Source organism: Tamandua tetradactyla, chromosome 12, assembly GCF_023851605.1.
Source record: "Tamandua tetradactyla isolate mTamTet1 chromosome 12, mTamTet1.pri, whole genome shotgun sequence".
Classification (NCBI taxonomy): Eukaryota; Metazoa; Chordata; class Mammalia; order Pilosa; family Myrmecophagidae; genus Tamandua; species Tamandua tetradactyla.
The window spans coordinates 8,648,915-8,667,153 of NC_135338.1; the positions used below are offsets into that span (position 1 = coordinate 8,648,915).

At 37.0% G+C, this 18,239-nt stretch overlaps 1 long non-coding RNA gene across 1 annotated transcript in view; it reads left to right on the forward strand.

The window, feature by feature from the left end:
* LOC143651205 (uncharacterized) overlaps positions 1-18,239 on the forward strand; it is a 64,125-nt gene that overhangs the window by 7,847 nt on the left and 38,039 nt on the right. The window lies entirely within an intron of this gene.

Consider the following 18,239-nt stretch of genomic DNA (forward strand, 5'->3'; position numbering starts at 1 on the left):
GGACAAAGAAGGGAAAAAATGTTATGTATAGATCCATCACCCAGAAATAACAACTTTCGACTCAGTGGCTTATTTACTATTAGTGTTTGTAAATAAGAAAAAAGCACTCTATTTCTTTTTTATAAAAACGAAATACATACAGAGAAAAGAATTGGACACCAACGAAAAGTATAATGCTGAATGTTTTAAAATCACCACAAATCCAGTCACCCAGAAATAGGTATTGTTAATATTATATTGGGTTAACGTTTTCAGATTCATTCTCTCTCTCTCTCTCTCACACACACAGACATATAGAAATACTTTTATAAACCTAGGATCATAATGCAGATGTTATTTTTAATGAGACAAAAGCAAACTGTATGTAATTACAATTCAATGGATGGAGAAAAAAGAGACTTTAAGAATTGTTGATCTTTGAATGTTTTTCACTATAAGAATTAATTTCTTCCAAATGATATCTCAAACTTTAGAAAAGAGGTGATAAACTTTGCATTACATTTGTGTAGGTTTTAATATTAAATTATTTGGCTTTGCAGTGAAATAAGAAGGCATTAGAACCTACCCATACCCTCTCATTTCCTTGCCGTCCACTCACAAGTTTTGGTAACACTATTTTTACAATGTACATATTTCTAGTAGAGAGCCTAATCTTTAACATTTTCATATTAATTTATTGATCAATTTAAATTAATATGGTGCTCATTCCCAGTCCTTTTACGACACCTTCTCCATTCTAAATTAGAATTTTTTATTAATCTCATAAGATTGATTTAATGGTTAAGTAATTTTCTCAAGAAGGGTATATGGATGGAGTATTTCTGAGTAATTTTTTTTCTGGTTTGAGAATGTCTATCTTTTGCTTTTATCGAAAAAAGTTTTAGTGGTGGATATAATTTTCTTGTCTGCCGTGTTACTCTCTTCAGAACTTTGATCTGCCCCTGTGGATTTGTATAACCACCTCTAGCATCAAGACACAGAGCTCTATCGTCACCAAGAAGCTTTCCTTCCTGCTACCTCCTCATAACTTCCCATCTTCCTTCTTCACCATCCCTGGTCCTTGGCAACCACTAACCTGTTCTCATTTGTATAATTGTGTTGTTGAGAATGTTACATAAATGAGTAAATGTGTCTTACTATGTGGCCTTTTGAAATTGGCTTTTCCCCATTCAGTGTAATGCCTTTGAGATTCAGGTAAGACTGCTTTTTTTTTTAATAATTGTGCAGTGGACAGTGCTTGGTTTTCTCCCCTGTCTTTTGGTAAGAGTACCTAATCTGTCTTTGAAGGACCCTTCTCCATTCTCAGCTCACTGACCTCAACGCTATCTCCTGGGCTGGCCACATGACCGAAATGCGTTCTCACATTGCGCACAATGGGAGGCAGTGTTATACTCACGACAATACTCAACGTGGTCTGTTGGTAGCAACAGAATAACGAAAGAGGGTGACAAAGGATTTGGAAAGTCTTCCCAGAGGAGGCGATATTTGGATTGAATCTTGAAGACTGAATAACCTTTTTCTAGCAGAGAAAGTGGAGCAGATAATAAACCATCATCAATGAAAGATGAAGAACATGGGGAAAAACTCAGATGTTAAAAGACAAATAGGAAAATACACGAAGATTATGATTACCTTCTCTGAAGATAACCCTGCAAGTGAAAACTCAGAAATATCTGAGGACTGAGCATCTGCTACTAATTATTTAGTTAAAAATATCTGCTTTGATTAAAGTCTGTTAACACAGAAATAGATAAAATTGTGTTTGGATTTGAAAAGTGTGTTTGAATTTCATGAAACATACATATTATGTCAAGAAGTTCAAATTATTTTAAAAAGGTATCTCATTAAGACAAAGATTTATTTAAACAAGTTGAAGTATAAAGAAGGATAACTGACAGATTTCCCAACTCCTCTTTCTAATATGTTTGGTTTTTAAACATATTCAGTCTACCACAATCCCCTTCAACCCATCTTATCACTCACATTTGGTCTAAGAGTAGAAACTCTGCAGAGATGAATTACAATTATCACTTGGTGAGAGTAATAGGACACTCTCAGCATATTAAGTGACATTATTCTATTCAACTTCTGAAGTATATTCTTTGGGTTGGCCCACTCAACATTCAGCCTCCTTCTTATGTGCTTTGCTGTACTGCTAAAAGTAGAAATCTGAAAACATTTCCTAGACTCCCTTGCAGCTAGAGACTACAATGTAATTTAGTTTTAGCAATCAGATGAGTTTTTCCAAAGACGTCGATACAGAATGAAATTAAGAAGATAACAGGTGTGCTGTTTTGGAGCTATTGCTAAAAACTCAGCTTAAAATCTGTTTCCTCAACCTTTCAACTGGTTTTATAGACTGCACTCTACTGTGTAATAAATATATTTTTTACCTCAATGAACTAGAGTAGATTCTGTTCTTTGTAAGTGAATCCAGAGCAATACAGCTATCTTTTGGAATTTGATTTCTTTAAATATAATAACTTCACTTAAGTATGAATTTTATGTAGTACAAATAGGATTTGATGCTGAGCACCCCAAAAAGGTTTTTTTATTATTTTATTTTTAAATAAAAATGAAACTCCATCTTTACTCAAAATGGAAATAGTTTTATAACATTTTTCTGATCATAAAATGAAGTCGTGTTTATAATATTTCAGTCAGTAGTAAAAAGAATAAGGAAGGAAGTTAAAATCTATTTTCAACCATTACCTGAGATATTCTCCATTCTTTTTCTGCCCCTGGACATATGTAATACACATACAAGATATAGTAAAAATATTGTTCTTAATATGTTTTTCAACTGATATATTGTGAATATATCTCTATATCAAATGAATCATCATATAATTATATTTTCCAATAGTTAATTTCTATTAACTTTTTATTAGATATTAATTCTCAGTAGATACTTAGATATGCAAATACCATAAAATTTTATAACCCATCCCCTATTTTGAATATTTCAGCTGTTTCTAATTTTCAGCTGTTATGAACAGAGCCAAAATTAATATTTTTATACATATTCCATTTCTTCTATATTTTTGTCATGTAAATTTCTAGAGGAGGAATTTCAAAGTCTACTTTAAAAGCTTTTGATATGGATTGCCAGATTGCCCTTTGTGCTGGTTTGAAATGATGTATGTACCCTAGAAAAGCCATGTTTTAATCCTAATCCCATTTTGTACAGGCCGCTGTTTCTTCTAATCCCTGTTCAGCACTGTATATTTGAAACTATAATCAGATCATCTCCCTGGAGATGTGATTTAATCAAGAGTGGTTGTTAAAATGGATTAGGTGACAACATGTCTCCACCCATTGGGGAGAGTCTTGATTAGTTTCTGGAGTCCTATAAAAAAGGAAACATTTTGTAGAGAGATTCAGAGAGAGCAGAGAAGAACGACATAACCGCGAGAAGCAGCGTCCACCAGCCAGCGACCTTTGGAGATGAAGAAGGAAAATGCCTCCCGGGGAGCTTCATGAAACAGGAAGCCAGGAGACAAAGCTAGCAGATGATGCCGTGTTCACCATGTGCCCTTCCAGATGAGAAAGGAACCCTGGCCGTGTTCTCCGTGTGCCTTTTCAGATGACAGAGAAGCCCTGACTGTGTTCGACATGTGCCCTTCCACTTGACAGAGAAACCCTGAACTTCCTTGGCCTTCTTGAACCAAGGTATCTTTCCCTGGGTGCCTTAGATTGGACATTTCTATAAACTTGTTTTAATTGGGACATTTTCTAGGCTTTAGAACTGTAAACTAGCAACTTATTAAATTCCCCTTTTTAAAAGCCATTCTGTTTCTGGTATATTGCATTCTGGCAGCTAGCAAACTAGAACACCCTTTTCAAAAACTGTGTCCATTTCCGTTGCCTGCAGCTGGTGTCCATTATTTCGCATGCCACCAACACTGGGTATAAACGATTCTGATAATATGATAGGGGAAAGTCAGCATCTCCCTTTGTTTTGTTGTTTTCTTCTTCTCTTCGCATTAAAAAAAGAATTGATTTCTCTAGGTGTAAATATATATTTTTTCTTCTAACAATCGGTGTTTTATTCTTTCGGTTTCTTTAGTTCAGGATTATTTTTCAGACATGCTCCTTATCATGATAGTAAATATAGATATGGGTTGAAAAGCTGCAGTGATTCTTCAAGTGAGTTTGAAAGGTTATTTCTGAAGTGGAGGCTGTATCAGATGGCACATTTCACGTGCATTTTGACTTTGTAATTTCTGCAGCATTTGCTATAAAGTAGAAGGTCGACATCACAGCTTTACATTCAACCTCATGGAAGACAGCGCCCTGGAAATCTGAATGTGATTCTGTGGTGTAACTTATCAGAGTATATTTGATTGCTACATCTGGATACATTGAGTCTCTCTTCAAACAACCACAGGGCTCATTGCTATTATTAATCTGTCTCTGTGGCCAGATTCATAGCTTCAGAGTAAGAAAATATTATCTGAGCAAATATTTAAGCAGAATTCTCTACGCTGCTATGCTTCATTAAAGAACAGTTCTGATTCCGTTTGTTCAGAAGTAAAGTGAAATGCTCCAAATAAACACTCTGGTGTTTCACAGCATTTTTCCTTCACAGTGGAGAGATAAGGGCTTCTCAGGAAGACGGGTTTTATGCGGTGAATGCGTCCTTCTCTTATATCCATGCCCCTCTGCCAGAATTTGTTCTGTGGCAGGAAAGCATTGTGGCTGACATGAATAAAATACAGAGCAGTTTGTGTGCACACTTGTGCAAACAGGTTAAATAATGGTGGATATTTTGCTGGATTGGAAAGCATTAAAGTGTCACCTGTGCAGTATTCTGTGGTACAATGCCAGGACTTCTGTATAATGCAGGATAGGATCTATTCTTTTCTTTTCTGCTTTGGTTGGTCCCTCTCTATTCCTCTGTTGAAGGTACATGCTCTAGACAGTACCAGGTGTCAAGTGACAATTAAAAAAAAGGGAAAGCTGATATGAAAAAAATTGATCTGGAGAAGTAGCATTGGTACAACAAACTGGTATGAATCATCACAAAAAACACTGGAAAATATCTAATCATATATACTTTTTGAGGGTATTGGGGTACTTGTTTTTCTGGTGTGTTTCTTATTGGCATAGGTGATTTTAGGAGATATGTGTATTTTCTTTTAAAATCAGTAGATTGAGGAGCAGTGTTTTTTTGGCTGATTTTGATCATGTCAATAGCTGCCTATTAACGTCATTATTCATAGCGATCTTATGAGTGGAAGAGAGGCCAACCAGCTTGTGGAGAATTCAGGGTTGCCCAATCTTTCAACCTCCTATTTAGTCTTTTTCAGCCGAGTAAATTCAGAGCCCATAAGACAGATTCCTTTTCTCTCAATAGCTTTCCTCCTCATGCTTTTATATCTGTGCTCACTGACAGATGACTGTTATTAGTTCTTCCCACCTTATTTTATATGAAAGCTTGGTAGAGCAAAGGCCCCTCCTCTTTCTCGAAGCCAACTCAGCAGTTGAACTCACTGCCCTCCCCTCTAAGTGGGACCTGGTTCACAGGGGTGTAGATTTCCCTGGCAACGTGGGACATGACTCCCAGGATGAGCCGGGACCTGGCATCATGGGATTAAGACAGCCTTGTTGGCCAAAAGGGGGAAGAGAGAAATGAGACAAACTAAAGTTTAAGATTTTAAACAGAGCCGAGAGGTTATCCTAGAGGTTATTTTTATGCATTATGTATAGCTATCTGTCTTTTGTTTGTGGTGTATTGGAGTGGCTGGAGGGAAATACCTGAAACTGTTGAGCTGTGTTCCAGTAGCCTTGATTTTTGAAAACGATTGTATAACGACATAGCTTTTACAATGTGACGATATGATTATGAAAACCTTGTATCTTTTATGAACAGATGAGTAAAAAAAATAAAGATAAAAATAATAATAGAGGGGATACAAGGTATGAAAATTGGGTAGATTAAAATACTAGTGGTCAATGAGAAGGGGGGGTAAGGAATATAGAATGTATGAGTTTTTCTTTTCTCTTTTTATTTCTTTTTCTGGAGTGATGCAAATGTTCTAAAAATGATCATAGTGATGAATACACAACTATGTGATAACATTGTAAGCCAATAATTGTATACTATGTATGGACTATGCGTGTGTGAAGATTTCTCAATGGAAATATTAAAAAAAAAAAAAAAAAGGTTTACTGAGCCCTCCTCTCTGTTTCCTGAAAGGGTATGCTACAATATCTTCAGCCAGATGAATCTGTTCTATTATGTGGTAACATCAATCAAAGTTGTGGCATGTTTGTTTAATGGAGAATCTGTTGGAACTGGGTGGTATGGATTTTTTTTTTCAAAACACGTCTTCAAGGAAAACTACGACTTTCAATTTTGGGTCTCAAAATTGTGTTTAGAATCACAGATAAAAACATCAAACTTTAATATTTAAAAATAGACATTTTATTATATTAAAAAATCTATCTCTATCTTGCTATTTCTTTATCACAAAGAAGAGAGAAGTGAAATCCATGTTTAAAAGGCTGCAAAACATTGTGCGTTTAAAGTACTCAGCAAGTTATCCCCTAAAGCACTCCATATGATATATAAATCTTTTGATCTTTCACAAAATGCATGAATACTGTAAAGAATAATGAGTACAAGCTTGGAAAATACAATATCGACTGTCAATATAGTGCACTTAGCCACGATTATTATTTGCATGGCTTTTGCAACATAGCTGGAGGGGATACTTCTGTGAATACATTAAGTACATGCGTGTTTCTACTAAAGAAGATTTAATTTTATAAAAAAGACTTCGTTTCCCTTTTCCCTTCCACTAGTTATTATTTTAGAGTCATTTTCTCAAGATAGAAAGCATCTTTGAGGAAGATTTGAACTGATTAGAATTTAAAGAGAAGCCCTGCTACCCTGTTGCTATTAATTACCATATAATGGATAAAACAACTTGGCTTTGAAAAGTATCACTCTATGATATTCTGCAGAAAGTGTAGCTAAGTCATGGTAAGCTGCTCTTTCTTGAAATATTTATTTAAAATTTAGTTCAGCCATCTGAATCAATGGTTTTTTTTCAAGTTTAGTTTGGAGGATAGTTTCACTGACATTCTTAAATAATATTTTTAGAAAATACAGATTATGTTTAAACTTATTCAATAAGATTTATTTAGAACAAACAAATAAATAAACCACAACCTTTCTATGTATCAATTAAATATTTAATTTTTGAATTTACTCAATTTTGATCAAAATAATGGGTTTTGTTGTGAAGGTTGTTAGTGTTTCAAGTGGAATAGGGCCTGGTTAGTTAGCCCAATCCTAATAATACAGACCTGCTAATTAAGAACAAATGGCTGCATGATAAAAGTAATGTGACATGATTGTAAAAGTTGATATACAAATAGAATGAAAAGTTCACTTCCATGATAGAGTATGTAATCTTAAGACATTAGTGTCCAAATCTACACAGGAACATGAATGCATGAAATTCTTTTTTTAATTTTTTTTTATTGTATAATATAACATATATACAAAGCGAAGAAATAAAAAAGCAATAGTTTTCAAAACACTCTTCAACAAGTAGTTACAGGACAGATCCCAGAGTTTGTCATGGGCTACCAGTCTATCATCAAGTTTTTCCTTCTAGCTGCTCCAGAATATAGGAGGCTAGAGGGCTTAAATATTTTTTTATCATCATAACCGACTTTTTTTCCTTCTTTATTTGTGAGAAATAACATATATACAAAAAAGCTATAAATTTCAAAGCACAGCACCACAATTAGTTGCAGAACACATTTCAGGGTTTGACATGGGTTACAATTCCACAATTCTAGGTTTTTACTTCTAGCTGCTCTAAAATACTGGAGACTAAAAGAGATATCAATTTAATGATTCAGCATTCATATTTGTTTGTTAAATCCTATCTTCTCTGTATAACTCCACCATCACCTTTGATCGTTCCATACCTCTCTTTAGGGTTGTCTGGGCTACTGCAATTTTAAATTTTTGATATTGGAAGTGTCTGTCACTAATATGGGGTAGGGAGATAAAACTATCTGATGTTCTGGAGAGGCTGGACTAGGTTTCAGGACTTATCTGGACCAGGGACCCATCTGGAGGTTGTAGGTTTCTGGAAAGTTATTCTAGTGCATGGAACCCTTGTGGAATCTTATATATTGCCCTAGCTGTTCTTTGGGGTTTCCAAAATCTTTTAAAATTTCAGTCTTTTGGTCCTTAGAAAAGAAATGTTGTATTTTTAAAGTTCATCAACATAAATAACTGTGCTCAAATTATTCCATACCTCCTACATTTTTAACTTTTCACTTTAAAAAAAAATGGCAAATCTATCATTGTTGTATATGGTCCAAGTATGAAATAATATGGGTTATTATTGTATGCTATATCATACAATACTTACCTGCTTAATGTCTGCAAGCTTGATGCCTTCTTTTTTCTCCTTGGTGAACACAATTTTCATTTCTCATGGATCATTTCCATCAACCTACAAATATTTCTCCCATCATAAAAACAAATCCTCTCTTGATCCCATGTTTTTATCTTTCTCTTATAGCAATGTTTCTTTTTATTTCAAGTAAATAAACCATTTTTATTGTGAAATGTAACATATAGACAAAAATAAAAATCAAAGTACATTTTAACAAGTAGTTATGAGCAGATTTCAAAGTTTAGTATGGGTTACCATTCCACATTTTAGGTTTTTCCTTCTAGCTGCTCCAAAATGCTGGAAGCTAAAAGAAATATTATAGTGATTCAGCAGTCATACTCTTTATTAAATCCTATCTTCTCTGTTATAACTCTTTCTCCTTTGATCCTACTCCCAATCTATGGGAGTCTTTGGGCTATGTCCATTTTAACTTTTTCATGTTGAAAGGGGTGTCAGCAGTATAGGATAAGGGGATGGAATAAGTTGATAATCTTGGAGAAGCTGGCCCCGCTAGGTTTCAGGGCTTATCTGGCCTAGGAACCCTCTTGAGGTCATAGGTTTTAAGAAAGTAAACTTAGTATATGAAACTTTTATGGAGTCTCAGTTAGAGCTGTAGGTGTTCTTCAAGGTTTCCAGGAATGGTTGGGGTGGGGGGTTGGCAAACCATGGCAATTAGAAGTATCTAGCTGAAGCTTATGTAAGGGTAGCCTCCAGAATAGCCTCTCAACTCCATTTGTTCTCTCGTAGTCACTGACACATTATTTTGTAATATTTCTTTTGCCTTTTTTAGTCTGGAAGGATTGTTAATCCCGTGGTGCAAGGGCCAGACTCATCCCCAGGAGTCATTCCCCATGATGTCAGGGAGATTTTCATCCCTGGATGTCATGTCCCACATAACATGGAAGTTTATCATTTTTTCTTGCAGAGTTGGGCTTAGAGAGAGAGAAAGAGGCCACATCTGAGCAACCAAAGAGGTTTCCAGGAAGCAACTCTTAGGCATAATTATAGGTAGTCTTAGCTTCTCCACTACAGAAATAAGTTTCATAAGAGCAAGCCTCAAAATCAAGGGCTTGGGGTGGTGCAAGGGTAGTTCAGTGGTAGAATTCTTGCTTGCCATGTGGGAGACCTGGGTTTGATTCCTGGATCATGCACCTCCAAAAAAACAAAAAAATTTAAAATTAAGAGCTTGGCTTATTTTTCTGAGAGTCCCTAATGTTTGAGAGATTATCAGGTGCTTCCCAGGTGGGAAAATTTAATATTCTCATATTTTTTCTCCAGTACCTAAGGGGATTCTGCCAATACTTTTTAATTGCTTGCCCCCTATAGTCTGGGATGTCTCAGGGTATTATATTAAGCTATGCAGACTTACAAGACCTCATTCCTGCTCTGGACTCCAGGAGTTTGGGTTGTTCAAATGAGCTCTCCAGACGTGGGAAGGCACAGGGTGATCTCTGCCAGCCTTCTCTCCGGGCTTCTGGGTTCCAACAACTTTCCCTTTGGGGTGATTTCTTTCTGCATCTCCAAAGGCCTGGGCTGAGATGTGAGTGCTGAGATGAGGTATGCTGAGCTACTTGGCTGTGCTATGTTGAGTCTCTCATTTAAGCGCCAGCCAATTAAGTCAGACATCATTCATTGCAGCAGGCACGCCTCCTGGCTGACCACAGATGTAATGAGCACCAGATGAGGTTCACGTACCATTGGCTCACATCCACAGCAAGAGAACTAGGCACCTTCACCTGGCCAAGTTGATACCTGAATCTAACCACCACGCTGGTTCATATTTCCTTCAGTTCCATTGAGTTTTGTTCCTTCTTGGTACTACACAGATCACCCTGTGCCTTCTCGTGTAAGAAAGAACCTCAGTTGAAAGTTAGCTGCTTTTCCTCTGAAGAACTAATGAAATAAATCCTCTTTTATTAAAAGCCAAGGCATCTCTGGTATGTTGCATTCCAGCAGCTAGCAAACTAGAACATACACACACACACACACAGACACACACACACACACACACACACACATATCACAGTTTGCCTTTTGGCTTCTCAGTCATTGTACCCTTTGGCCCCCTCCATCAATTGGGCATCATGGATAATGTCCAAAATAAACAAACCGTGTCTTGTGTTGTCCTCACTTGGTTGTACAATCAGAAGCACTCTCAATTTTTGACAATTTTCATTGTTCCAGAGAGACAAAGAACCAACAAACACAGCCTCAACAAATATCAAATCAAACCTCCTCTAATCTCTTATCCTCCCCACCCCCACGCAATTATTTACCCCTGGTGTTGCTGTAGCACTGTTGCTGTCTTCCTGTTAAAATAAGCCATAGTTTGCATCATTAGTTTATCCCCTGTATTAGCTAGAGTTCTCTAGAGAGACAGAATCAGCAGGAGATATTCATAGATATAAACTTATAAAACTGTCTCATGTGACTGTGGGAATGTAGAGTCCAAGGTCTGTAGGGCAGGCTGCAAGCTGGTAACTCCTATGAAGTTCCTCAACAAACTCTCAGGAGAGGCTGGCTGGACAACCGTGGGGATGGAAGAGTCCACATCCATAGGACAGGCTGCAAAGCTGGTGACTCCAAAGAAGGGTCTGGATGAACTCCACAGGAGAGGCTCACCAGCTGAAGCAGGAAGAGTGACTGTCTCTTCTGAATCCTCCTTAAAAGCTTTCCACTGATTGAATTAAATCCTCCTTAAAAGCCTTCACTTATTGTAGAAGACACACCCCTTAGCTGATTACAAATGCAATCAGCTGAGGGTACAACTGAAGTAATCATGATTTAAGTCCATGAAATGTCCTCTTAGCAACAGACAGGCCAGCGTTTGCCTGACCAGATGACCAGGCACCACCATCTGGCCAAGTTGACACATGAACCTGACCATGATACCCCCTATACCCGTCTATTATTGACTCTTTGTATGAGATCGAACCTTTGAAGGAGTTCATGTGAGAACTTATTTCTAATTGTGGAGTTAATCAATGGGTTACATGGCTTTATATATACTCTTTCAATCATATTCACCTTCAATATAGCAGTTTGTTATAACACATTATTTAGCTACCATCACTTCTATCCGTTCCTTTATATTTGAGTTCAACCTCATTGAGTAGCCTTTCCCCCATCTCTAGCTTCTGTTACCTCTAGGTCCCCTATATTCTAGGTGGAAACCTCTGAGATTACCTTTACCATAATCATAGTAATGAAATCATACAGGTTTTTCCTTTTGTGTCTGACTTATTTCACTCAGTATTATGTCCTCAAGTTTCATCCAGGTTGTCATATGCTTCAGGACCTCATTGCATATTGCTGCTGCATAATACTCCATTGTATGCACATTCCTAATTTTGTTTCTCCATTCATCTGTTAATGGGCACTTGTGTTGTTTCCATCTCTTGGCAATTGTGAAAAGTGCCACTATGAACATCAGTGTGTAAATGTTTGCTTGTGTCACTGCTTTCATCTCTTCTGGGTATGTACTGAATATTGGTATTGCCGGGTTTAGGGCAACTAGATATTTAGTTGTCTGAAACCATCAAATTGTCTTCTACAGTGGCTGTATTATACATTTCACCTAGTAGCAAATAAGTGCTCCGATTTCTCCACATCCTTTGCAACATTTGTAGTTTCCTGTTTGTTTAATAGCAGCCATTCTTATTGGTGTGAGGTGATATCTCGTTGCAGTCTTGATCTGCAGTTCTCTTGTAGCTAATGAAGATGAGCTTTTTAACCATTTGTAATTTCTCTTCAGAAAAATGTCTACTCATATCCTTTGCCCATTTTATAATTGAGTTGTTTGTTCTTTTGTTGTTGAATTATATATTTTTTTATGTACACAGGATATCAAGCTTTTATCCTATATGTGGTTTCCAAATATTTTCTTCCATTGAATTGTTGCCTCTTCACCTTTTTGGCAAAGTCCTTTGAGGCACAGAAGCTCTTGATCTTAAGGAGTTCCCATTTGTCTATTTTTTTCTTTTGCTGCTTGTGCTTTAGGTGTATAGTTTAAGAAGCTACCTCCTATTACTAGGTCTTGAAGATGTTTCCTATACTTTCTTCCAGGAGTTTTATGGTACCGTCTCATATTTGGATCTTTAATCCATTTTGAATTAATTTTTGTGTAGGATATAAGGTAGGGGTCCTCTTTCATTCTTTTGGCTATTGATATCCAGTTCTCTCATTCCCATTTATTGAGGAGACTACTCTGTCCCAGTTCAGTGATTTGGGGACTGTATCGAAGATTAATTGACCATAAATTTGGTGGTTTATCTCCATACTCTTGATTCAATTCCATTGGTCAATACATCTATCTTTGTGCCAGGACCATGCTGTTTTGACCACTATAACTTTACTGTAAGCTTTAAAGTTAGGAAATGTTATTCCCCCACTTCACTCTTCTTCCTTAGAATAGCTCTTGCTATTTGAGGTTTCTTTCCCTTTTGAATAAATTTGATAACTAGCTTTTTCAAGTCTTCAAAGTAGTTTGTTGAAATTTTCCTTGGTATTGCATTAAATCTATATAGATCAATTTGGATAGAATTGACATCTTAATGACATTCAACCTTCCTATCCATGAGCACAGAATGTCTTACCATCTGTTAAGGTCTTCTTTGATTTCTTTTAGTCATGTTTTGTAGTTTTCTATGTACAAGTCCTTGACATCCCTGCTTAAGCTTATTCCTAGATACTTGATTCTTTTGGTTGCTATTTTGAATGGATTTTTTTCCTTATTTGTCTCCTCCATTAGGTCATTATCTGAGTATAGAAACATTGCTGACTTTTGTGCATTAATCTTGTATCCTGCCACTTTGTTGAATTTGTTCATTAGCTCAAGGTAGTTTTGTCATAAATTTCTCAGGGGTTTCCAGGTGTAGGTTCATGTCATCTGCAAATAATAAAAGTTTACTTCTTCCTTTCCTATTTGGATGCCTTTTATTCTTTCTCCTGCCTGATCACTCAAGTACAGTGTTGAGTAGCAGCGGTGACTTTGGGCACCCTTGTCTCATTCCCGATCTCAGGGGAATGCTTTCAGTCTCTCACCATTAAGTATGATACAGCAATTCTTCTTGAAAGAGTTGTCTGTAGTTGCTTCCTCCAGCTCCTCTCCTTCCATTCTCTCATGAACCCATAACCACTGGGCATTACTAAATCCAATGGTAAATCATCAGGCCTCTTCTCACTTAACCAATCAGCAACATTATACCCACTTGATCCATTTTCTTTCTTGACATATGCTTTCATTGAACTTCCAGGCACTTTCTTTTCCTGGTTTTCCAGTTACCTCTATACATTGCACACACACACCCCCCTTCTTATCCTTTGCTGTTTCCTTCTCATCTTTACAATTGCTGCAACATTTCCATTTATATGGACATAATACATCTCTCAAATTTAATATGATCAGAATGGAGTTCATGCCAGCAATCTCCAAGCTCATTTCTTGCACAAACTTCCCCATTTCTGTCACTGAAAACCACACCCCTCTGTTGCTCAGAACTTCCTTGACTTCTTTCTATTTCTTACACCCCCCCCATTCAATATGTTAGTAAATACCATTGGCTCTAACTTTAAAATATCCTGAATCCCATGATACCTGTGTCTCCACCACTGCCACCTTAGTGCAAGCTTCCACCCTTGCCCCACTTCAGTTTATTCTTCACACTGCGGCCTGAGAGACCCTGTGAAAAAGCCAAGTCAGATCATGGCATCCCTCTATCAAAACCTTTCTGTGGTTTCCCATCTCACTCAGAATAATAGTTGAAATTCTTACAATAATCTACAAACCCTTACATCGATCTAACCCTGGTTATTTCTCTGACCTCATGTCCTACTGTTCTTCTCTTCTGGTCAGCCACACTAGAGGTTTTACTGTTTCTTGAAAACATTGCACACTTATCAGCCGCAGGGCCTTTGCACTGGAGTTCCATCTTCCTGTAGTATTCTTTCCCAGCTATTCACTAGGCTTGCTCCTTTATCTCCTTTTCAGTATCTACTTAATGTCACTTTCTCAGGGAGACCTTCCCTGGACACACTAAATGAAATAGCAACATCCCCTAAATGCATTCATGAGCTCAGGCGTACTCTCTCGCTCTCTCTCTCTTCTCTTTATCTGCTTACTAATATTCAATATAATATGCATTTTATTTAAGTTGTTTAGTGTCTGTCTTTTCCACTAGAATTTAAGCTCCTAGAGGGCAAGCAATTTTTTTTTCTGTTTTGTTCACTGATTAGTTCCCAGCACTCAGGAAAAGGCCTAGCATATAACAGGCACTTAATAAGTCATTCGCTGTATGAATAAATGGTTAAAACTAACTTCCATGTATTGTATATTTACTCTGTGTCAAGAATGAATTCCCATAATGACATTATGTAGTAGACACTCTCATTATTTCCATGTTAAGATTAAGCAATCTAAGGCATAAAGAGGTTAAGTAACGTGCTAAGGTCACAGACACAAGTGGCTGCACTGAGGCTTAAATATAGGCGAGTGCTTCTGGCCGCTATACTTGTGCACCCTGAATATTTCAAGAAAATTATAAATTTAAGAGATAAACATGACATTTTACTTATTTACGTATAACATTTACTTATAATTAGCTTATCCTTTAAAAATATTCTGATGATTAAAACCCATGGACTAAATATTCATAACTTAAAAATGTCAAGTACTGTGGCAAATGAAAAGAGTTTTCCCAAAAGCTAAGAGTAAACTTTCTCATACACATCAATTCCAGCACTAATCACCTGTGAAGGATAGGAAGTTTACTCGTGTGAACTTATGACACAGTGGCTCTTCAACCCTTACCAGTAACCCAAAAAGCTAATGGTAGAAAGTGTTCATGAAAATGTCCAAATGTGACTTTTTAAAACAGTTGGAACTGACACCTTATGACTCAGATTCCAAATTTGCTGAAATAAAAGATAATTGATTTATATGTGGTTTGTCCAGTGATGTTGCAGTGATGACAGAATACCTAACGTTCTAAATCTAAGATTCATTTAGAAACTCTCTCATTCTATCAACTACCATGGCATGCATTCTCAACAGAAATGACATGCTTCCCCAGGGGCAAACATTGATTTGGGGGTGAGCAAAAAGCTTAGATATTCCAATGGTTTGTGGCCCTCAGAGGCTCAACCTCACCCAACAAAATCTCATTCTTAATATTTAATTTAATTTTTCTTTATGGGTTTCCTTGAGTATCATAAAAGCAGCAATGATATTGAGTTCATGGAAGAGAAACAAAATGTTTATCTTGTAGCAACATCAGTGCTACAAAATTATGGCAATATGTATCTATGATTTGCAACTTTTCTCTCAATCAGTTCCTCCATGTCCGAGTCACGTGGCTTTACACAGTTGACTTTACACAGCGTCTGGTGGCTGCCACCAGCTGTCTTGTGAATACTGTTTGATGATCAGTGCTTTTGTGAGTGAATTAGTAGTTGCTTATCTTTTATTCTTTCTACTAAAATTATTCAGCACATTATTAATTGTGTCAAGTAATTGAAAAGAAAAGATGTTGACAATACGGTATCTGAACATCTACCTTACAATGATAACTCAAGACAGCCTATGTTTCTCCTGGGTAATAGCTCTTTTGCATCTGAGACTATGAAATGATCAAGACTTTGGGAAAAAGGAAACATCCTAGAAAAGTAGGTAAATATAATGAATATTTCAAAAATTTAAAACAGAATTTTGAGCAATGTAACACTCTTACTTCCTTTTTTAAGAAGAACATGCAAACGCGTGATGGTGGGATGAGTGGGTCTTATAAAGTCGTAGAAAAATTGCGAGACTTGGTAGTGCTCACAGTTGCTGAGACTTCTGTATGACCCACGAAGACCGCAACTACCGTGGTGATACAGCCAAATTCTTCCAGTACTTGAAAAACACTGCCACTGAGCAATGATTCAGTCGGAAGATGGATCAAGGAGATGCAAGGTCACACTGACTGACAGCTAATTGACAAATTGAAAACAAGAAAAATTTCTTTCAGATTGATAAAACCAGAGACACTGACAATAAATCCTTCTAGGGCATACATTAATTTCAATGATGACCGTAAATTGCAGGAAGAGATGTTGTTTGTAAAATCTTTAGAAAATAGCTGTACTTGTTTTTGCTGCTATAAAAACTTGGTTTGATGAAACATGGCACCACTGGAAAATTGGTATCATGTGCCACTGACGGAGCACCATCCATGGTAGTGGACATACAGGTTGTACCATCCTCTAAAGGCAGTATGTCTTGAAGCACTAAAAAAAAACTGTAATGTGTCAACATCAACTGATTGCAAAAATGTCATTCCAGTTCTTTGCTTCTCTCAGTATAGTAATTAAAATCATCAATAAAATAATGTCACAGCATATAAGATTGTTTTTTCAATCGGGATTAAGGTAATTCAGAAAACAGGGGTAAGGAAGACATTGCCTGTATTTTAGAATTTCACCTATTCTTTGAGACCAAAGGAAGAAAAGCTGATTATGTCCAGAACCTAAATTTTCTGCAGCACATGGTCTAACTCAACCTGTCTGGATAGACCATTTAAACAATCCAAACACAGGGAGCCCAGAATAAGAATGAGGGCCTTTAATCCTCTATAGTTTAATGTAATGCCTGAATACATCCCCGAGTTTATTAAGCAGATAATCAAAAAATATTGGCAAAGTCCCTTGAGGGATGGGAGAGAAATATGGGACTATTAAACTTTACCACAGGAAACCCCTGAACCTTTGCCGAGCATTAGGGACATCCAAATCACTACACCAAATCCTTGATCTTGAGGTTTGCTCTTGTGAAGCTTACATAGGTAGCAGGGAGTCTTAGCCTACCTATAGGTATGCTTAAGACTTACTTTTGGAGAACCTCTTTTGTTGCTCAGATGTGGCCTCTCTCTCTCTAAGCCCAACTCTGCAAGTGAAACCATGGCCCTCCCCTCCTACATGGGACATGACATCCAAGGGTGAAAGTTTCCCTGGCAGCATGGGCAACTCCCAGGGATGAGCCTGGCCCTGACACCATGGGATCAACAATGCCATCCTGGCCCAAATGGGGGAAAGAAGTGTAACAAATAAGGTATCAGTGGCTGTGAGAGTTCAGATAGAGTCAAGAGGCTACTCTGGAGGTCACTCTTATGCAAGCTTCAGTTAGACATTGCTACCTATCATAACTTGCCTAACCCCAACCAAAACCATTCCTGCCAATTTTAAAGAACACCTAGGGCATTATATAAGATTCTACAAAGGTTCCACACACTAGGGTAACTTCTCATAAACTTAACAACTTCCAGATGGGTCCCTGCACCAGATAAGTCCTGAAATGCAGAGGGCCCAGCCTCTCCTGAACATCAACTAGTTCCATTCCTTATGCCATATTATCAACAGCCCCTTCCAACCTAAAAAAAGTTAGAATGGGCATAACCCAAATACCACTAAAGAGTGGGATAGAAAGATCAAAGGTGATGGTGGAGTTATACAGAGAAGGTAGGTTTAACAAATGAGTATCAGTGCTGAATTATTATACCAATATTTCTTTTAGTCTTCAGTACCTTAAAGCAGCTAGAAATAAAAACCTAAAATTGTGGAATTGTAATCAATACCAAACTCTGAAATCTGTACTACAGCTAATTGTTGTGATGCACTTTGAAATTTATTGCTTTTTTAATATATATGTTATTTAAAGAGAAGGAGGAGTATAACAGAAAAGGTAAGATTTAAGAAATGAGTATGACTGCAGCATCATTATACAGATATTTCTTTTGGTCTTCAGTGTCTTGGAGCAGCTAGAAGAAAAAGTGGAAA